General features: G+C 57.5%; 1 long non-coding RNA gene across 1 annotated transcript; it reads left to right on the top strand.

Annotated features, from left to right (window-relative positions):
- Positions 1-205: 205 nt before the first annotated feature.
- On the top strand, positions 206-21,541 carry LOC144732115 (uncharacterized). Its single transcript, XR_013588149.1, has 4 exons — positions 206-1,063; positions 2,715-2,856; positions 2,960-3,130; positions 20,495-21,541. It is a non-coding gene; the product is annotated as an uncharacterized LOC144732115 (long non-coding RNA).
- The last annotated feature ends 1,097 nt before the right edge of the window (positions 21,542-22,638 follow it).

Below are 22,638 nucleotides of genomic sequence, written 5' to 3'. Positions count from 1 at the left end.
ATCTGAACCGGTTCTGGGCCTCCCCTAGGTCGACTCAGCCTCAAATGAGTACCTGGTGCGATGTGTAAACATCGCCACTAGGGAGACAAAGGCGGCTTGGGCGTGGTGTTGGCCACCCACCCCCCTCGTGTGCTGTGCCGGCCTTCATAGGTGCTCGCTAACAGTACTTTCCCCTACAGTCTGTTACAGGCTATACGGGGGATCTTTGTCTTTGTCCATCAAAGACCCGGGGTATATTTCTCGAGCCGGCATCGCCGTGGCTGCCGCTGGCTACCCGCGCCGCCCGCTCCCAGTCGAGGCAGCGGTGCGGAAAACATTCGGTGATAAATAATAATTATGATACACGATGTAACACGATTTTTGTCCCTGGGTAGTAAGTGTTATTTTTTTCATTGCTTATGCCTAAAAAGTATAGAAAATGGCCATTATTCCCCACAAACTTTGCTTTTGTGACCAGGACTTTACGTGAAGGAATGACACAAATGCACACCGCGTTTTCCCATTGAAAATAGATACATTCCAACATATCAGTGTCCTGTTCACAACAGCAACATTTGTGGGGGGAAATAGCCATGTTCTGTACCTTTGAGGCATAAGCAATTCGGAAATAACACTTACTACCCAGGGACAACATCTTTTTTTGTGGTTTCACGACGTTATTTATCATCGCCGGTTATAGAGAGAAGGGCAAATCACCCATGGAGCCAGATCGCTCCGTGATTGTGTCCATTTTAGCCACGTGACTGAAGGTGAACATCAAAAGTGTTGCGGCTCGCAAGGGCTGAAAGCACCGAGCTTGACAGAGACCCTGGGTTTCAATCCAAGTTGCAGACGCCGCTCGTATGGGGGCTACACCGAGTGAGTTCTCGACTGTGCCTGTACGTGTGTCAGTGTGTAGAACTTCTTTCGCGCCGTACGCAGCCAACCGTTGCCCATCGGAGGTGCGGGGAAGGACAGCAACACTGAACGCAAAAAAACAGCAGTTCTCATGGACAACTGCGGAGTGTTTACGGTTTGGAACCCGATCGCGAATGACTGCACAAGAAAAAAGAAGGAAATTCTTGTAAATACTTGTCGTGTTTATCATTGCCTAATTTAGTGCGTGTCGCACTGAGATTGCTATATGAATTGCACGTTATAAATTGTTGTTATTATTATTATTTAATGGTGCGGTTTCCCAGGCCACCCCCACCCTCTCACCCCCTCCCGAAGAATGCAACTGAGGTGGAGGTACTGACAGTAAATCAGAATCTCTATTTAGACTGGCAGAGAAATCCGATGAGCTATGAAGCTCTTATATTACAGATATCAAGTGTGAGTGGGTCAGCAAACAAAACAAAAACAACGATAGGAGTGGAATATATAAAAAATGGTAAGTCACTAAATATAAATAAATAAATATTTACTTATTTTCATGCATCCGATGTATCAAATTTGACCAATGCAGCAAAACAACAAACCAGTCCCAGACCCACACCACGGTGGCTAGATGTTAACTCCCTCGCCTGGTATACAGGAGGTCGTGGGTTAGATCCAAACCCTGATGATGCCTGCTGTATATTTGGAGTTTTCGTGTCTCTCTCATCATAATCATCACGGTGGCTATGAGATGTTAACTCCCTCGCCTTGTATACAGGAGGTCGGGGGTTCGATCCAAACCCTGATGATGCCTGCTGTATATTTGGAGTTTTCGTGTCTCTCTCATCATAATCATCACGGTGGCTATGAGATGTTAACTCCCTCGCCTGGTATACAGGAGGTCGGGGGTTCGATCCAAACCCTGATGATGCCTGCTGTATATTTGGAGTTTTCGTGTCTCTCTCATCATAATCATCACGGTGGCTATGAGATGTTAACTCCCTCGCCTGGTATACAGGAGGTCGTGGGTTCGATCCCAACCCTGATGATGCCTGCTGTATATTTGGAGTTTTCGTGTCTCTCTCATCATAATCATCACGGTGGCTATGAGATGTTAACTCTCTCGCCTGGTATACAGGAGGTCGTGGATTCGATCCCGACCCTGACGCCTGCTGCCGTATATTTGAAATTTGCGTGTCTCTCTCTCTCTCTCCCCGTGTTCGCGTGGAGTTTTCTTCGGGTCCTCCGGTTTTTCCCTTCCACATTTAGAATGAACATCACTCGTTTAGGGCATGTGGCTTCTGCTATAAATGTCCACGTGATGATAAGCCACTTCGTTGATCTTTAATTTGTGATAGCCGGGTGACTTCTGAGAAAGAAAAAAAACCGTCTATATAGCTCGGTGGGCCCTTACCTGATCAAATAAAGCAGCAAGATAACAGACACACACGTGGTAGCTCTCACACGTAGTGGGCTTCACACGCAGCTGTGGTGTCATCTGACACGGGCTGCAAGCAACTCTTCGCTTGCAGGGCTCCACAGGAGACAGCGTCCCGTTGTCTCAGAGACACGACGCAAATTGCACAATTGTACTTTTAAATTGGGGGCGGTCGGGAAATAGTTTCACATGTTCGTGTGCTCAAGCGCGGGTCGTCAACCTGCGGCTCCGGTGACGTGCATGCGGTGGCTCTTTGCGGACTGCTTTCGTGGCGTTGTTCATTCACGACCCACCGTCTCATATTCACCACCACGCAGCGCATTGCGGCTCTTGAAATATTGAGTTTTTTTTTTTAAACCGAATTCGTACAAAAAAACGCGTCTCGTCTTGTTATTTTGGTTGCCAACCCCTGTGCTAGACTCATCAGCGGTGTCTGTGTGGAGTTTTAAACACGGGGGGTGGTGACCACAGGGGCGAATACACGGCCGCTCACTTCACCAAGAGGCCCCAACGCAGCGTTGGATATAACGAAAAACAAAAGCAGCAGCAGCAGCAGAGCGGTGGGTTCAATACTGCACGTACTGTCAGCTCCCCATGATCCGTAGGCAGATCGTCCGAGGTGACAGATTAACTGTGCTCACCCTCCCCCACCTAACGCAGCAGCAGCAGCAGCGTCCAAACGCCATCCACATTCAAGCAGCAGCTCAAGGCCTTCACCCTCCGCCCAGGCCCTCACCACCCGCAATGGCCGGCTGGTGAAGTATGTCCAAACACCCTCCTCGCCTGGTATGCACGAGGTCGTGGATTCGACCCTGACGCCTGCTCTTAATACAGGTAGGAACAACAGGTCCACACTGCCCACCAGGGATTGTTTGTCTGTCTGTCTGTCAGAGGTCGCAAACTGGTTTTGATTCCTTAGCCGTACCCGTTATCGGCCGCACCAGGGTCGCAAACGGGTACCCGTACCTGGCCGTACCCGATACCCGGCTACCCATACCCGGCCGGGTATCGGGTAGGGTACGGGTATCGGGTACTCGATTGCGACCTCTGGGATGAAGCCATGTTGCAGGCGCGGGTGGGTTGATTCTAGGAACTTGAATTGTGAGAAGAGACAAGACTGTGATGCCGCCGCCACGAAGCCGTTCGGCAGGCGCCCAAACCCCCGACTTCGCCACCACCAAGCAACGGAGCCAACCCCGCGTCCCCCTCACCTCACCTCACACGAACACACCCGCACGCATTTCCCCCCCCCCATAGAGCTCCGAGGGGAGGTCACCTGGCCGACCGGTTTTTATCCGAGAAACCCTTATCGGGGTTAACTCTCACGGTTTCCGGCGATCAGGGAATTGGACGACCTCCCCCGTGCTACGTTGCGCCGCGGCGCTGCGACCAGCCGTAATATGGTGTGGTCGCGGCATGGGGCATTCGGCCACCGCGGTTGAGGTGCATTTTCCCCCCACACACACCCCCACGGGTCGACGGGGCAAGCAGGGGAGGGACGGGACAGCACGAATAGCGGGACCGCAGGAGCTGTTGCGCATAGTCATGGAGGGTTGGGATAATTACGCTTGAGCGCGCAGGCAGCATTGTTAGGGGAGTTTAAGGATAAGGCTATTAGTATAAATAATTGGGAGAGGGGAGGCGCGCGAGGAGCCATGCACAGCTTCCCACGACGGGCCTTTGTGATGGACACCGCCGCATGAACCTCGATGAGGGGGGCCTGCGTGAGAAAAGGATTGATTGGAATTTGCGCCGTGCAGGTCGCTCATTGATTAGCGGAACAAAGGCACCGCGGAGCTGCCTGGCCCGGGCGAGGGGGGCGCGTGCCATTGTTTGGAGTTCACGCCGCGCGGACAAAGGATTAATTAGCATAGCAAAGGCGCACGGTGCGTGGGAAGGGGGTAGGGGTCCGGGAATCAGGACAAATGGGGAGCGCAAAGGGAAAATCGGACTCTTCTCTCCAGGCCAGCGGACCCGCAGCAGCTCCAGCCAGCGACCCGGACGTCCGTGCGACGCGTCGAGGTGCGCTGTTAGCACCGGGAGCAGCGAACCACCGCGGGCACCAAACAGTGAGTGGGGGGGTGAAGTAGGGTAGCGTAAGCCGATAAATAGGGAATACGTACAGGTTTGGGTGGAATAGGCCAGCCTCGTCGACTCACTGATTCAACATCAATTCGCAGGTAGCATATAATAAATCATTAATAGCGAAGCGTGGTCTCGCGTGATCTTGTTGAGCAGTGTGTCGCGTGGGGAGCTGCGTGTGTGTGCGTGCGACCACCCCGTGTGCGATACAGGTGCGCGATCATAACGTGAGTTGAGTTGGAGTGCGCGGAGCGGCGTGTGTGTGTGTGGGCGTGCGTACGTTCGCTCCGTGTGGGTTGCAGGCGCGCGATTAGGACAGGGAGGTATCGTAGTAGGGAGGGGCAGAATACTACTCGGTAATTAGCCATGCCGGCTACGCGGACCCGCGGGGGAGGGGAATCCTCGGGCGATGGTTCCCACGCCACGGGTGAGGAACCTAGCAGCGGGGGGGCGATTGATGATGCTAGCCCGGCCGTTAGCATTATCGAGGGAGGGATCTCGGGGGCTAGCGACCCTCACATATTGGTGTCAGAAACGGGACGATCCCCCGCACCCCCAAGGGAAAGAGGCCCCCCAACCCAGATTAAAATCAAATGCACATTTACGGGCAAAGGAATTCCAACATGGAAATCGTTTGCCCGCAGCATCAGGGGGGCGAAAAAGGTTAATGGGTGGTCAGATGAGGAGTCGTTGCAGCAGTTAGAGCTACATTTAGATGGACGGGCAGCTGACTTTGTGGAAGCTTTGCCCGCAAGCGTACAAACTCAGTGGGAAAAATTAATGTGCGAACTCGAACGGCGCTTCGGCGCCTATGACGAGGAGGATGCGCAGGCGGCCTTAGAGGCACGCCGCCGCCAGCCCGGCGAGGATCTGCGAGATTACGCCGAGGACGTACGCATGTTGACCCAGCTCGCGTACCCGGAGCACGAGGCGAAAGTAATTGAGAGCCTCGCCGCCGGGAAGGTCCAGCGATATTTGGCACGCACCCTGTGGTGGCAGCCAAATATAGACGGTGCACGCCTCTCCTTTAACACACTTGTCGAGCGCGCGCGTAAATGCGAGAAGCTCTCTGGTGAGCGCGCGCAGCCTCGAGGGAGGGGACGAGAGTGCGCCGTAGCGAGCCTACTCTCGGACGAGGAGGAGGAGCTCGCCATCGCAGGAAGGGGACGGGCAAGGGAGCCCCAGAGACCCAGCGAGACTACCCCGGGGTGGGTAGCCGGGTTACAGACCGGCATTGGAGATATTGCTGGCCGGGTAGACCGAATGGACAGTAAGGTAACCCACGTAGGTGAGAGGGTAACCCAGGTACGCGAGGAAGCAAATAAAAATATGAAGACCCTCCAGTCTGAGATGGGTGAACTACGCTCGACAGTAGGGGGACTAGCTGGGAGGGTGTCCCAATTAGAGTCCGATTTGGGACAACTGCGTACTGGGGGAGGGAGAGGGAGCGGGCAGGGGGCCCACTACGGAGCTGCCCCCCCTCCCCGGGCATGTTATATGTGTGATCGCCGAGGGCATCTAGTGAGAGACTGTCCTGAAATCACCCGAGCTAGGCAGGCGCGGGGGTTAAACTCCAACGCCCCCTAGTGAGCGGACCAACTAGGGGTGCAATCGACGTGGTCCAGATACAAATAGACGATAATGAGAATAATGGCGAGCGAGTGATCTCCACACAGGTTCCAACAACAACGCCCACGGAAACGGTGACTCCTGGCGACTGGCTACGGGAGCTGGTGGCGGGGATCACGGGGGCCACATCGCTGGTGGAAGGGGAGGTAAACGGAGTGCGTACCCGAATTCTGCTGGACACGGGGGCGGTGGCCTCGCTCGTGAGCGCAGCGCACTGCAGCGCGATCGGGGTCGACGTGCATCACCTGCAGGCCCCGGACCGCGCGCTGCACACGGCGAGCGGAGCCGGAATGGGGCTGCTGGGGAGAGCCACCCTAGAGGTCCGCATAGGCAGTCAGGTGTGCACCCAGGAGTTCTACGTGTCGAGTGCGTTGTGTCACGAGTGTATCGCAGGTACCGACCTCTTAGAACGGCTGGGACTCAACGTGCAACCCCGCCAGCGATGCGCCACCATGGAGAGCAACGGCGAGCGGATACCGTTCCTGGGACGAGAACCAACGCGCCCCCGCTTCGCACCTGTGGCCGCTATCCTGGCGACGGCAGTCACCATCGGCCCGCTCACCGAGATGCTGGTGCCGGTGGCAACATCCCCCACCGACCCCGCGCTCCGACCATCAGGAGAGGTAATGCTAACTCCTCACCCGGAGTTGGCAAAACGGTATGGGGTCGTGGGATCCGCCACGTTGGTAAACGCAGATGGGGACCGATTGTTTATGCGGATGTTTAACCCCCACAGTACCCCAGCGATACTGCGGCGGCGCACCCCGATAGCCACCGTACACCCCCTGCACGCACGCCACTCTAACGACTCGGTGTTCGCACTCTGGGCTGAGGACCCCGGGCGTCCTGAGGGTGACCAGGACCTGGCCTGGCGAGTCGGCCCGACTCCCCGAGCCGAGGTCGTTCCCCTGCTCGACGCGTTACATGTACCATGGGCGGATTTACCTAAGGGAGAGGCCGATCGGCTGCGCGAGTTACTGCGGGAGTATGCCGACGTATTCAGTGAACACGACTCGGACGTGGGTCGGACCGATCTTGTTAAGCACCAAATTGACACCGGTGCAGCCCGACCCATCAAACTCCCTGCGTACCGAGTGGGCGCACCCGAACGCGCCCAAATCAAAGAGGCAGTTGGGGACATGCTTCGCGATAACATAATTCAGCCCTCGGCGAGCCCCTGGTCAGCCCCAGTGGTACTAGTGACGAAAAAGGATGGGTCAACCCGGTTCTGCGTCGATTACCGTAAACTAAATGCAGTCACGCTCGGCGATGCCTTCCCCATACCCCGCATCGACGACACCTTCGACAGCCTCGCTGGAGCGCGATATTTTTCCACCCTCGATCTCGCGTCCGGGTACTGGCAGGTGGAGATGGCGGAGGAGGATCGGCCGAAAACCGCATTCACCACCCCGATGGGGCTATTCGAGTTTCGAGTACTCCCGTTCGGACTCACCAATGCGCCCGCGACGTTCCAGCGGCTGATGGAGTTGGTGATGCGGGGCTTGCAATGGGAACAGTGCCTGATTTACTTGGACGATGTGATAGTGTTCAGTAGATCTTTGTCTGAGCATTGGTCCAGGCTTCGAGAGGTGTTCCAGCGACTGCGAGCGGCTCATCTCAAGCTCAAGCCACGTAAGTGTTACATCGCACAACGCGAGGTGGGGTACCTCGGGCATCGCGTCAGCGAGGCAGGTGTGCACACCGATCCGGAGAAGGTACGCGCCGTAGTGGAGTGGCCACGGCCAAGGAATCTGACGGAGATCAGATCATTTTTGGGGCTCGCCACCTATTATCGCCGATTTGTAAAGGGATTCAGCGAGATTGCACGCCCCCTCACCCAACTCACCTCCCCTAAGCACCCCTACCAGTGGACGGGGGCCTGCCAGACGGCCTTCACCACTCTCAAAGACCACCTCACCCACGCCCCCACCCTCGCTTTCCCCGATTTTACCACCGATTTTATTTTGGACACCGACGCCTGCAGCAGCGGGCTGGGCGCGGTGTTGTCACAGGTACAGGATGGGACGGAACGAGTCATCGCGTACGCCAGCCGGACCTTGAGTGGGGCCGAGCTGAACTATTGCGTGACCCGCCAAGAGTTGTACGCCGTGATTTTCGCATGTAAGCAGTTCCGGCCGTATTTGTACGGCAGGAAATGTCGCGTACGCACTGACCATTATGCTCTGCAGTTCCTTCTTACATTCAAGGAGCCGCGGGGGCAGATGGCCCGCTGGTTGGCGCAGTTGCAGGAGTACAACCTGCAAATCGAGTATCGGGCTGGCCGGACGCATGCAAACGCGGACGCCTTGTCGAGGCGACCCACGGTGGACGCCGAGACAAGGGCGGAGGAGGCCTGCCCGTGCTTCACGGGGGGACGCTGCCGGCAGGCAACGGACCCCCGAGCGGCCGCGGCCACTGACCCCCCCCCAGCGAGAGAGAGTGCAGTGTGCGCCACAGAGGCCCTCACAGGTGGCACCGAGGATCCCGTCGACCGCACGGCAAGCGCGGGACCCGCGGCTCGGGACCCGATCGGACGGATCCAGGAGGACGTCGGCTGCGCCTTCCCGGGCCTGAACGACGAGCAGCTGAGACAGACCCAGCAGCGAGATCCCGATCTGGCGGCAGTGGAGGCGGCACTGCGGGAGGAAAAGAGCGCCCTGCCAGGACCCTGGAGCGGTTTGTATGCCCGGTTGTGTGTGCAGAACGGAGTGGTACGGGAGTTAACCGAGGCCGGCCAGCCGGGGTGCATCTGTGTTCCTGCCCAGGTGCGACCCCAGCTGCTTCGGCTGGTGCATGACCACCCACTCGGGGGCCACGATGGGGAACGACGCACTCGAGAGACCCTGCGTCGCCAGTATCTCTGGCCCAAATTGGCACAAGACGTGGCGGCCTGGGTACAGGGCTGCCGCGCCTGTCAGCAGTGCGGGCCGAAACCGGCACGATACCAGGTACCCCTAAGGCCGTTCCGCGTCAGCCGCACAAATCAGCTGGTCGGGATCGATCTACAGGGGCCATTCCCACGATCCCATCGAGGCAACCGGTATATTCTAGTCGCAGTAGAGTATTTCACCCGCTACCCCGTGGCAGTGGCCATCCCTGATAAAACGGCCTTGGTGGTGGCCCGGGCATTCGTGGAACATTACGTACTCAAGCACGGGATCCCAGAACGAGTCCTCACCGACCAGGGTAGCGAGTTCGAGGCCGAGCTGTTCCAGGCACTGTGCCGAGAATTCGGAATCCAGAAGGACCGAACCACAGCGTACCACCCCCAGGCGAATGGTATGGTAGAACGCATGAATCAGACCCTAGCGGGGAAACTCAAACGTATGGCGGCTGCAAATCAACGGGATTGGGACGAACACCTCCCCTATGCCCTTTTCGCCTACGCCACCACCGTACACACGTCGACGGGGCAAACCCCGTTTTTAATGATGTTCGGCCGTGAGTCTCGTTTACCCGCAGATCTGCTATTCGGCGTCCCTTCCCCCCAGCCGGAGGAGGGAAGCCGCCCCGTGGAACACCTGTTGGAGACCCTGCGAGAAGCCCGAGGCCGAGCATACCCGCAAGGGGAAGCCGCGCATCGGCGGCAGGAACAGGGCACCCGACCCCGCATGGAACCCCCCTTATTCCTGACAGGTGCTAAGGTGTGGCTACACACCCCTCGCGTCGGGGCCGGGCAGGTGGGGAAACTGACGACCTACTGGCGGGGACCCTGGACCGTGGTGCGGCAGATATCCCCCTGGACGGTACTAATCTATGGCGGGGAGAGGGATCGAGAGACGGTGGTCAACGTCCGCCGCTTAAAACCGTGGAAAGCGGCCCCGGCGAGAGAGGACCCCGTCACCCGAAGGCCCCGAAATCCCGGAGTACCCGCACCCCTCGTGTTGGGGGGCCTCGCACACTACATGGGCCCCGCCGGGCCCCCGAGACGCCCCGATCCAGTCCGGAGAAGACGCGGACGACGGCCACTAAACCCTTCCGCTGCTGAGTTTGTGCCCCAGCCCACAGGTGCCGGAGGACGGGGAGAGCCGCTGGAGTGGAGGAGGAGACCGCCGCAGGAGCTACAGAGGACGGAACCACCCGCCCCGAGGCCAGCCACCAGGTCCGGACGGATCCCCCGGACCCCGCAACGTTTCCTCGTGGGCGCGGCCCAAGCGAGGTGCTCCAGTCAACCCGGGACGGGGACTGGCACCTCGGGGGGCTATGTGATGCCGCCGCCACGAAGCCGTTCGGCAGGCGCCCAAACCCCCGACTTCGCCACCACCAAGCAACGGAGCCAACCCCGCGTCCCCCTCACCTCACCTCACACGAACACACCCGCACGCATTTCCCCCCCCCCATAGAGCTCCGAGGGGAGGTCACCTGGCCGACCGGTTTTTATCCGAGAAACCCTTATCGGGGTTAACTCTCACGGTTTCCGGCGATCAGGGAATTGGACGACCTCCCCCGTGCTACGTTGCGCCGCGGCGCTGCGACCAGCCGTAATATGGTGTGGTCGCGGCATGGGGCATTCGGCCACCGCGGTTGAGGTGCATTTTCCCCCCACACACACCCCCACGGGTCGACGGGGCAAGCAGGGGAGGGACGGGACAGCACGAATAGCGGGACCGCAGGAGCTGTTGCGCATAGTCATGGAGGGTTGGGATAATTACGCTTGAGCGCGCAGGCAGCATTGTTAGGGGAGTTTAAGGATAAGGCTATTAGTATAAATAATTGGGAGAGGGGAGGCGCGCGAGGAGCCATGCACAGCTTCCCACGACGGGCCTTTGTGATGGACACCGCCGCATGAACCTCGATGAGGGGGGCCTGCGTGAGAAAAGGATTGATTGGAATTTGCGCCGTGCAGGTCGCTCATTGATTAGCGGAACAAAGGCACCGCGGAGCTGCCTGGCCCGGGCGAGGGGGGCGCGTGCCATTGTTTGGAGTTCACGCCGCGCGGACAAAGGATTAATTAGCATAGCAAAGGCGCACGGTGCGTGGGAAGGGGGTAGGGGTCCGGGAATCAGGACAAATGGGGAGCGCAAAGGGAAAATCGGACTCTTCTCTCCAGGCCAGCGGACCCGCAGCAGCTCCAGCCAGCGACCCGGACGTCCGTGCGACGCGTCGAGGTGCGCTGTTAGCACCGGGAGCAGCGAACCACCGCGGGCACCAAACAGTGAGTGGGGGGGTGAAGTAGGGTAGCGTAAGCCGATAAATAGGGAATACGTACAGGTTTGGGTGGAATAGGCCAGCCTCGTCGACTCACTGATTCAACATCAATTCGCAGGTAGCATATAATAAATCATTAATAGCGAAGCGTGGTCTCGCGTGATCTTGTTGAGCAGTGTGTCGCGTGGGGAGCTGCGTGTGTGTGCGTGCGACCACCCCGTGTGCGATACAGGTGCGCGATCATAACGTGAGTTGAGTTGGAGTGCGCGGAGCGGCGTGTGTGTGTGTGGGCGTGCGTACGTTCGCTCCGTGTGGGTTGCAGGCGCGCGATTAGGACAGGGAGGTATCGTAGTAGGGAGGGGCAGAATACTACTCGGTAATTAGCCATGCCGGCTACGCGGACCCGCGGGGGAGGGGAATCCTCGGGCGATGGTTCCCACGCCACGGGTGAGGAACCTAGCAGCGGGGGGGCGATTGATGATGCTAGCCCGGCCGTTAGCATTATCGAGGGAGGGATCTCGGGGGCTAGCGACCCTCACAAGACGTTGGGAAATGAGTGACAAACGGTGACACACCAGTGACTCACGGCCTACCCGTACCCATACCCGACCGCACCAGGGTCGCAAACGGGTACCCGTACCCGGCCGGGTATGGGTAGCCGGGTATCGGGTAGGGTACGGGTATCGGGTACCCGGTTGCGACCTCTGCTGTCGTGCATATCCACGCCCTCGATTTGTGTCACGCGGCTTGGGCTACGTGACACGGATCGCACGAACGCGCTGTCCAACCAAGTTCCTACCTGCCCACTCCGAAAAGGAACGTGTTTGGAGTTCGCGGTGTCTCTCTTTCTCCGCGTTGTCGCAATGCATTTTTCTCCGGGTCCTCCGGTGTTTCCCTCTACATTTAGAAACATGCATTTAGATTATTCTGATGCTACAAATTTTGAACGTGATAAGCCACTTCATTGAGCTATAATTTGTATCCTGGTTGCTCCTGAAAAATAAGTTAATAGCTCAGTGAGCTTTTCCTGGTAAGATACATAGATACTTATTTGCATGTTTTTTTTAAAATTGTGTTTACCTTTCCTATACTTTGCACTCCTATCGTGTTTGTGTATTCTTTTTTGTTGTTTTTGTGGTCACATTCTGACCCCGTGCCCCACTGGAAATCTGTGAAAAAGAGCTTAATAGCTCATCGGATTCCTCCAGTATAAAAACTCAATCACTGATAAAGGCAACCAACCGAAGCGAAGCAGGCTCATCAAACCCTTGCCTATGCCCTTCTGAGATGTGGCAAGATCGATCGCAACCCACGTGACTTGGCCACGTGCAGCCAAAAACAATAAAAACACGCGGGGGTATTCCGGAGATAGAAATGAACATCTCAGTTTGTATTTCTTTCTCTCCATATATAAAGATCATCTGTCTATGACAGGGATGAGCAAACTGCGGCTCTTTAAGGACTGCATCGTGACTTTATTTATTAAGGGCTCACCGTCTCGTATTCACCACGCAGTGCATTGCGGCTCTTGAAATCTTGAGTCGTTTATTTTTTTTTCATCAGAATTCGCAACAACAACACAAATATATATTTCTTGTTATTTAGGTTTCCGACCTCTGGCCTATAACGATGACGACGTTCGGACGCAGCGTGCTGTTCCGTGAATGAAGTCTTCACGATCCCCACCATGTGCTTCGCGACTTCTCGTTCAGCCACCCCGGGGGGTGGAGGGGAGAGAGAGTGCGGCTCTGGGGGGGTCTTGGAGGGGGGGTAATTGCCTACAGATTTAGGTCCCGAGGCGGCGTACCGGCGCGAGTGATGGAACGCCGGTAGGAGCTGGGACATGACAAATTGGCAGCGAGCGTGGTGCGGGGACCATGGCCGCTCGTGATGATGACTTATGCCTCTTCTTCTTTCGCACAGCTGCTGATGTGGATGCGGAGCTACAAACGGCAACTAAATAAAAATATGAAGACCCTCCAGTCTGAGATGGGTGAACTACGCTCGACAGTAGGGGGACTAGCTGGGAGGGTGTCCCAATTAGAGTCCGATTTGGGACAACTGCGTACTGGGGGAGGGAGAGGGAGCGGGCAGGGGGCCCACTACGGAGCTGCCCCCCCTCCCCGGGCATGTTATATGTGTGATCGCCGAGGGCATCTAGTGAGAGACTGTCCTGAAATCACCCGAGCTAGGCAGGCGCGGGGGTTAAACTCCAACGCCCCCTAGTGAGCGGACCAACTAGGGGTGCAATCGACGTGGTCCAGATACAAATAGACGATAATGAGAATAATGGCGAGCGAGTGATCTCCACACAGGTTCCAACAACAACGCCCACGGAAACGGTGACTCCTGGCGACTGGCTACGGGAGCTGGTGGCGGGGATCACGGGGGCCACATCGCTGGTGGAAGGGGAGGTAAACGGAGTGCGTACCCGAATTCTGCTGGACACGGGGGCGGTGGCCTCGCTCGTGAGCGCAGCGCACTGCAGCGCGATCGGGGTCGACGTGCATCACCTGCAGGCCCCGGACCGCGCGCTGCACACGGCGAGCGGAGCCGGAATGGGGCTGCTGGGGAGAGCCACCCTAGAGGTCCGCATAGGCAGTCAGGTGTGCACCCAGGAGTTCTACGTGTCGAGTGCGTTGTGTCACGAGTGTATCGCAGGTACCGACCTCTTAGAACGGCTGGGACTCAACGTGCAACCCCGCCAGCGATGCGCCACCATGGAGAGCAACGGCGAGCGGATACCGTTCCTGGGACGAGAACCAACGCGCCCCCGCTTCGCACCTGTGGCCGCTATCCTGGCGACGGCAGTCACCATCGGCCCGCTCACCGAGATGCTGGTGCCGGTGGCAACATCCCCCACCGACCCCGCGCTCCGACCATCAGGAGAGGTAATGCTAACTCCTCACCCGGAGTTGGCAAAACGGTATGGGGTCGTGGGATCCGCCACGTTGGTAAACGCAGATGGGGACCGATTGTTTATGCGGATGTTTAACCCCCACAGTACCCCAGCGATACTGCGGCGGCGCACCCCGATAGCCACCGTACACCCCCTGCACGCACGCCACTCTAACGACTCGGTGTTCGCACTCTGGGCTGAGGACCCCGGGCGTCCTGAGGGTGACCAGGACCTGGCCTGGCGAGTCGGCCCGACTCCCCGAGCCGAGGTCGTTCCCCTGCTCGACGCGTTACATGTACCATGGGCGGATTTACCTAAGGGAGAGGCCGATCGGCTGCGCGAGTTACTGCGGGAGTATGCCGACGTATTCAGTGAACACGACTCGGACGTGGGTCGGACCGATCTTGTTAAGCACCAAATTGACACCGGTGCAGCCCGACCCATCAAACTCCCTGCGTACCGAGTGGGCGCACCCGAACGCGCCCAAATCAAAGAGGCAGTTGGGGACATGCTTCGCGATAACATAATTCAGCCCTCGGCGAGCCCCTGGTCAGCCCCAGTGGTACTAGTGACGAAAAAGGATGGGTCAACCCGGTTCTGCGTCGATTACCGTAAACTAAATGCAGTCACGCTCGGCGATGCCTTCCCCATACCCCGCATCGACGACACCTTCGACAGCCTCGCTGGAGCGCGATATTTTTCCACCCTCGATCTCGCGTCCGGGTACTGGCAGGTGGAGATGGCGGAGGAGGATCGGCCGAAAACCGCATTCACCACCCCGATGGGGCTATTCGAGTTTCGAGTACTCCCGTTCGGACTCACCAATGCGCCCGCGACGTTCCAGCGGCTGATGGAGTTGGTGATGCGGGGCTTGCAATGGGAACAGTGCCTGATTTACTTGGACGATGTGATAGTGTTCAGTAGATCTTTGTCTGAGCATTGGTCCAGGCTTCGAGAGGTGTTCCAGCGACTGCGAGCGGCTCATCTCAAGCTCAAGCCACGTAAGTGTTACATCGCACAACGCGAGGTGGGGTACCTCGGGCATCGCGTCAGCGAGGCAGGTGTGCACACCGATCCGGAGAAGGTACGCGCCGTAGTGGAGTGGCCACGGCCAAGGAATCTGACGGAGATCAGATCATTTTTGGGGCTCGCCACCTATTATCGCCGATTTGTAAAGGGATTCAGCGAGATTGCACGCCCCCTCACCCAACTCACCTCCCCTAAGCACCCCTACCAGTGGACGGGGGCCTGCCAGACGGCCTTCACCACTCTCAAAGACCACCTCACCCACGCCCCCACCCTCGCTTTCCCCGATTTTACCACCGATTTTATTTTGGACACCGACGCCTGCAGCAGCGGGCTGGGCGCGGTGTTGTCACAGGTACAGGATGGGACGGAACGAGTCATCGCGTACGCCAGCCGGACCTTGAGTGGGGCCGAGCTGAACTATTGCGTGACCCGCCAAGAGTTGTACGCCGTGATTTTCGCATGTAAGCAGTTCCGGCCGTATTTGTACGGCAGGAAATGTCGCGTACGCACTGACCATTATGCTCTGCAGTTCCTTCTTACATTCAAGGAGCCGCGGGGGCAGATGGCCCGCTGGTTGGCGCAGTTGCAGGAGTACAACCTGCAAATCGAGTATCGGGCTGGCCGGACGCATGCAAACGCGGACGCCTTGTCGAGGCGACCCACGGTGGACGCCGAGACAAGGGCGGAGGAGGCCTGCCCGTGCTTCACGGGGGGACGCTGCCGGCAGGCAACGGACCCCCGAGCGGCCGCGGCCACTGACCCCCCCCCAGCGAGAGAGAGTGCAGTGTGCGCCACAGAGGCCCTCACAGGTGGCACCGAGGATCCCGTCGACCGCACGGCAAGCGCGGGACCCGCGGCTCGGGACCCGATCGGACGGATCCAGGAGGACGTCGGCTGCGCCTTCCCGGGCCTGAACGACGAGCAGCTGAGACAGACCCAGCAGCGAGATCCCGATCTGGCGGCAGTGGAGGCGGCACTGCGGGAGGAAAAGAGCGCCCTGCCAGGACCCTGGAGCGGTTTGTATGCCCGGTTGTGTGTGCAGAACGGAGTGGTACGGGAGTTAACCGAGGCCGGCCAGCCGGGGTGCATCTGTGTTCCTGCCCAGGTGCGACCCCAGCTGCTTCGGCTGGTGCATGACCACCCACTCGGGGGCCACGATGGGGAACGACGCACTCGAGAGACCCTGCGTCGCCAGTATCTCTGGCCCAAATTGGCACAAGACGTGGCGGCCTGGGTACAGGGCTGCCGCGCCTGTCAGCAGTGCGGGCCGAAACCGGCACGATACCAGGTACCCCTAAGGCCGTTCCGCGTCAGCCGCACAAATCAGCTGGTCGGGATCGATCTACAGGGGCCATTCCCACGATCCCATCGAGGCAACCGGTATATTCTAGTCGCAGTAGAGTATTTCACCCGCTACCCCGTGGCAGTGGCCATCCCTGATAAAACGGCCTTGGTGGTGGCCCGGGCATTCGTGGAACATTACGTACTCAAGCACGGGATCCCAGAACGAGTCCTCACCGACCAGGGTAGCGAGTTCGAGGCCGAGCTGTTCCAGGCACTGTGCCGAGAATTCGGAATCCAGAAGGACCGAACCACAGCGTACCACCCCCAGGCGAATGGTATGGTAGAACGCATGAATCAGACCCTAGCGGGGAAACTCAAACGTATGGCGGCTGCAAATCAACGGGATTGGGACGAACACCTCCCCTATGCCCTTTTCGCCTACGCCACCACCGTACACACGTCGACGGGGCAAACCCCGTTTTTAATGATGTTCGGCCGTGAGTCTCGTTTACCCGCAGATCTGCTATTCGGCGTCCCTTCCCCCCAGCCGGAGGAGGGAAGCCGCCCCGTGGAACACCTGTTGGAGACCCTGCGAGAAGCCCGAGGCCGAGCATACCCGCAAGGGGAAGCCGCGCATCGGCGGCAGGAACAGGGCACCCGACCCCGCATGGAACCCCCCTTATTCCTGACAGGTGCTAAGGTGTGGCTACACACCCCTCGCGTCGGGGCCGGGCAGGTGGGGAAACTGACGACCTACTGGCGGGGACCCTGGACCGTGGTGCGGCAGATATCCCCCTGGACGGTACTAATCTATGGCGGGGAGAGGGATCGAGAGACGGTGGTCAACGTCCGCCGCTTAAAACCGTGGAAAGCGGCCCCGGCGAGAGAGGACCCCGTCACCCGAAGGCCCCGAAATCCCGGAGTACCCGCACCCCTCGTGTTGGGGGGCCTCGCACACTACATGGGCCCCGCCGGGCCCCCGAGACGCCCCGATCCAGTCCGGAGAAGACGCGGACGACGGCCACTAAACCCTTCCGCTGCTGAGTTTGTGCCCCAGCCCACAGGTGCCGGAGGACGGGGAGAGCCGCTGGAGTGGAGGAGGAGACCGCCGCAGGAGCTACAGAGGACGGAACCACCCGCCCCGAGGCCAGCCACCAGGTCCGGACGGATCCCCCGGACCCCGCAACGTTTCCTCGTGGGCGCGGCCCAAGCGAGGTGCTCCAGTCAACCCGGGACGGGGACTGGCACCTCGGGGGGCTATGTGATGCCGCCGCCACGAAGCCGTTCGGCAGGCGCCCAAACCCCCGACTTCGCCACCACCAAGCAACGGAGCCAACCCCGCGTCCCCCTCACCTCACCTCACACGAACACACCCGCACGCATTTCCCCCCCCCCATAGAGCTCCGAGGGGAGGTCACCTGGCCGACCGGTTTTTATCCGAGAAACCCTTATCGGGGTTAACTCTCACGGTTTCCGGCGATCAGGGAATTGGACGACCTCCCCCGTGCTACGTTGCGCCGCGGCGCTGCGACCAGCCGTAATATGGTGTGGTCGCGGCATGGGGCATTCGGCCACCGCGGTTGAGGTGCATTTTCCCCCCACACACACCCCCACGGGTCGACGGGGCAAGCAGGGGAGGGACGGGACAGCACGAATAGCGGGACCGCAGGAGCTGTTGCGCATAGTCATGGAGGGTTGGGATAATTACGCTTGAGCGCGCAGGCAGCATTGTTAGGGGAGTTTAAGGATAAGGCTATTAGTATAAATAATTGGGAGAGGGGAGGCGCGCGAGGAGCCATGCACAGCTTCCCACGACGGGCCTTTGTGATGGACACCGCCGCATGAACCTCGATGAGGGGGGCCTGCGTGAGAAAAGGATTGATTGGAATTTGCGCCGTGCAGGTCGCTCATTGATTAGCGGAACAAAGGCACCGCGGAGCTGCCTGGCCCGGGCGAGGGGGGCGCGTGCCATTGTTTGGAGTTCACGCCGCGCGGACAAAGGATTAATTAGCATAGCAAAGGCGCACGGTGCGTGGGAAGGGGGTAGGGGTCCGGGAATCAGGACAAATGGGGAGCGCAAAGGGAAAATCGGACTCTTCTCTCCAGGCCAGCGGACCCGCAGCAGCTCCAGCCAGCGACCCGGACGTCCGTGCGACGCGTCGAGGTGCGCTGTTAGCACCGGGAGCAGCGAACCACCGCGGGCACCAAACAGTGAGTGGGGGGGTGAAGTAGGGTAGCGTAAGCCGATAAATAGGGAATACGTACAGGTTTGGGTGGAATAGGCCAGCCTCGTCGACTCACTGATTCAACATCAATTCGCAGGTAGCATATAATAAATCATTAATAGCGAAGCGTGGTCTCGCGTGATCTTGTTGAGCAGTGTGTCGCGTGGGGAGCTGCGTGTGTGTGCGTGCGACCACCCCGTGTGCGATACAGGTGCGCGATCATAACGTGAGTTGAGTTGGAGTGCGCGGAGCGGCGTGTGTGTGTGTGGGCGTGCGTACGTTCGCTCCGTGTGGGTTGCAGGCGCGCGATTAGGACAGGGAGGTATCGTAGTAGGGAGGGGCAGAATACTACTCGGTAATTAGCCATGCCGGCTACGCGGACCCGCGGGGGAGGGGAATCCTCGGGCGATGGTTCCCACGCCACGGGTGAGGAACCTAGCAGCGGGGGGGCGATTGATGATGCTAGCCCGGCCGTTAGCATTATCGAGGGAGGGATCTCGGGGGCTAGCGACCCTCACAAGACGTTGGGAAATGAGTGACAAACGGTGACACACCAGTGACTCACGGCCTACCCGTACCCATACCCGACCGCACCAGGGTCGCAAACGGGTACCCGTACCCGGCCGGGTATGGGTAGCCGGGTATCGGGTAGGGTACGGGTATCGGGTACCCGGTTGCGACCTCTGCTGTCGTGCATATCCACGCCCTCGATTTGTGTCACGCGGCTTGGGCTACGTGACACGGATCGCACGAACGCGCTGTCCAACCAAGTTCCTACCTGCCCACTCCGAAAAGGAACGTGTTTGGAGTTCGCGGTGTCTCTCTTTCTCCGCGTTGTCGCAATGCATTTTTCTCCGGGTCCTCCGGTGTTTCCCTCTACATTTAGAAACATGCATTTAGATTATTCTGATGCTACAAATTTTGAACGTGATAAGCCACTTCATTGAGCTATAATTTGTATCCTGGTTGCTCCTGAAAAATAAGTTAATAGCTCAGTGAGCTTTTCCTGGTAAGATACATAGATACTTATTTGCATGTTTTTTTTAAAATTGTGTTTACCTTTCCTATACTTTGCACTCCTATCGTGTTTGTGTATTCTTTTTTGTTGTTTTTGTGGTCACATTCTGACCCCGTGCCCCACTGGAAATCTGTGAAAAAGAGCTTAATAGCTCATCGGATTCCTCCAGTATAAAAACTCAATCACTGATAAAGGCAACCAACCGAAGCGAAGCAGGCTCATCAAACCCTTGCCTATGCCCTTCTGAGATGTGGCAAGATCGATCGCAACCCACGTGACTTGGCCACGTGCAGCCAAAAACAATAAAAACACGCGGGGGTATTCCGGAGATAGAAATGAACATCTCAGTTTGTATTTCTTTCTCTCCATATATAAAGATCATCTGTCTATGACAGGGATGAGCAAACTGCGGCTCTTTAAGGACTGCATCGTGACTTTATTTATTAAGGGCTCACCGTCTCGTATTCACCACGCAGTGCATTGCGGCTCTTGAAATCTTGAGTCGTTTATTTTTTTTTCATCAGAATTCGCAACAACAACACAAATATATATTTCTTGTTATTTAGGTTTCCGACCTCTGGCCTATAACGATGACGACGTTCGGACGCAGCGTGCTGTTCCGTGAATGAAGTCTTCACGATCCCCACCATGTGCTTCGCGACTTCTCGTTCAGCCACCCCGGGGGGTGGAGGGGAGAGAGAGTGCGGCTCTGGGGGGGTCTTGGAGGGGGGGTAATTGCCTACAGATTTAGGTCCCGAGGCGGCGTACCGGCGCGAGTGATGGAACGCCGGTAGGAGCTGGGACATGACAAATTGGCAGCGAGCGTGGTGCGGGGACCATGGCCGCTCGTGATGATGACTTATGCCTCTTCTTCTTTCGCACAGCTGCTGATGTGGATGCGGAGCTACAAACGGCAACTTCACATCCAGGCGGTCAAGCCCGGATAACCGAGTCAGGAGTAGCGGGAGCGTATCGTTGTGATGTCTCCTTCGTATTCGTGGGATCGGGGCATTGCGTCGTCATATTTTGTACGGTTCCGTTCTGGATGACCACCGTCGAAAAACGACTGGAGGGTTTTTTAACTTCCCACTTGCGCATCAGGTATCCGCGTCTACTGCTTCCATGGCTTGTGCAGTGGATGCGGCTTAGGGTGCACCATGACGCTTCGTGCAAGATCAACCCACCGCCTTTCGCAGCAAGGCGGTGAGTTGTTCGCGAGCGATGATCACGACGATGCAGTCCGACGCGCAGCAGCGGCGGCCTTCGTCACAAACGCGAGAGCACTCGCCGCTCACGAGATCATCATCAAACTTCACGCGCGAGCGCTGGACGGTCAGCCGTGCGTGCGTGCGCACGTCAAGATAAAGACAACGACCCCCTCCCCTCCCCGTACCCGGATAGCATTAACAGACTTTTGGGGGGCAAGTGCTGTTAGAGAGTGCCGATGAGAGCCGAACGGATGTTACCGGCACGCACACACACACGGAGGCACACGGGGAGCCGTGCGGTATGGGTGGTATATGCATCAACATCATAAACATCATCGTGATCAACGTCGTCGCCATCTGCTTGTGTGTATGAAATTAGGAACATGCAGCGTGCTGTTGAATACTCGCCAAAATGACACGAAACGACGAAGCCATTCAACTGCCAGCGCACATGTGCGTCGCTGATCGGTGCGGGTCGGTTGAAGCTGGGACGAAGGCCGGGTTCACTCCTTTGGATGCCGCTGCATCATTCGTCTCAAATCACCGGCCCAGGCCCACTGAGTGAAACGTGCAACGTTGCGCCAACGTTGGGCAAACGTTGGTATGTGGGTGGAACAGTTAGTATGTGGGTGGAACAGTTGCTATGTGGGTGGAACAGTTGCTGTGTGGGTGGAACAGTTGGTGTGTGGGTGGAACAGTTGGTATGTGGGTGGAACAGTTGGTGTGTGGGTGGAACAGTTGGTATTAGGGTAGAACAGTTGCTATGTGGGTGGAACAGTTGGTGTGTGGGTGGAACAGTTGGTGTGTGGGTGGAACAGTTGGTATGTGGGTGGAACAGTTGGTATTGAGGTGGAACAGTTGGTGTGTGGGTGGAACAGTTGGTATGTGGGTGGAACAGTTGGTATGTGGGTGGAACAGTTGGTATTGAGGTGGAACAGTTGGTGTGTGGGTGGAACAGTTGGTATGTGGGTGGAACAGTTGGTATGTGGGTGGAACAGTTGGTATTGAGGTGGAACAGTTGGTGTGTGGGTGGAACAGTTGGTATGTGGGTGGAACAGTTGGTATGTGGGTGGAACAGTTGGTATGTGCATGGTGGAACAGTTGGTATGTTGGTGGAACAGTTGGTATGTTGGTGGAACAGTTGCTATGTGGGTGGAACAGTTGGTATGTGGGTGGAACAGTTGGTATGTTGGTGGAACAGTTGGTATGTGGGTGGAACAGTTGGTGTGTAGGTGGAACAGTTGGTATGTGGGTGGAACAGTTGGTATGTTGGTGGAACAGTTGGTATGTGGGTGGAACAGTTGGTATGTGGGTGGAACAGTTGGTGTGTGGGTGGAACAGTTGGTATGTTGGTGGAACAGTTGGTATGTGGGTGGAACAGTTGGTATGTGGGTGGAACAGTTGGTATGTGGGTGGAACAGTTGGTATGTTGGTGGAACAGTTGGTATGTGGGTGGAACAGTTGGTATGTGGGTGGAACAGTTGGTGTGTGGGTGGAACAGTTGACCCAACATTGGGCCAACGTTCAACGTTTACTGGACGCTTCAGTTTCTCCAGTCACCATAATGTCCTTAACGTGCGCATGTTATTAATAATGATGAAGATAATGACATCTTATGTAACGCCTTGCATGAAATCTCAAGGCCCTTTACTCGAATCCATATCTTTCACAGTGTGTCTCGTCTCACTTTAATTCCAATCTCGTCATTACCAGAATTTTATTATCATCCACGATCAATTGACTGCTGGATGAAGGCCTTCCACAAGCCTTCCCCAAGCCTTCTCCATCCTTCATCAGTCTATGTCGTCATATTTGTCATC

This window comes from Lampetra planeri, chromosome 41 (assembly GCF_965212315.1).
Source record: "Lampetra planeri chromosome 41, kcLamPlan1.2.h2, whole genome shotgun sequence".
Lineage (NCBI taxonomy): Eukaryota > Metazoa > Chordata > Hyperoartia > Petromyzontiformes > Petromyzontidae > Lampetra > Lampetra planeri.
The sequence above is the reverse complement of the archived record's forward strand: the minus strand, read 5'-3'. Positions and strand labels throughout refer to the sequence as shown.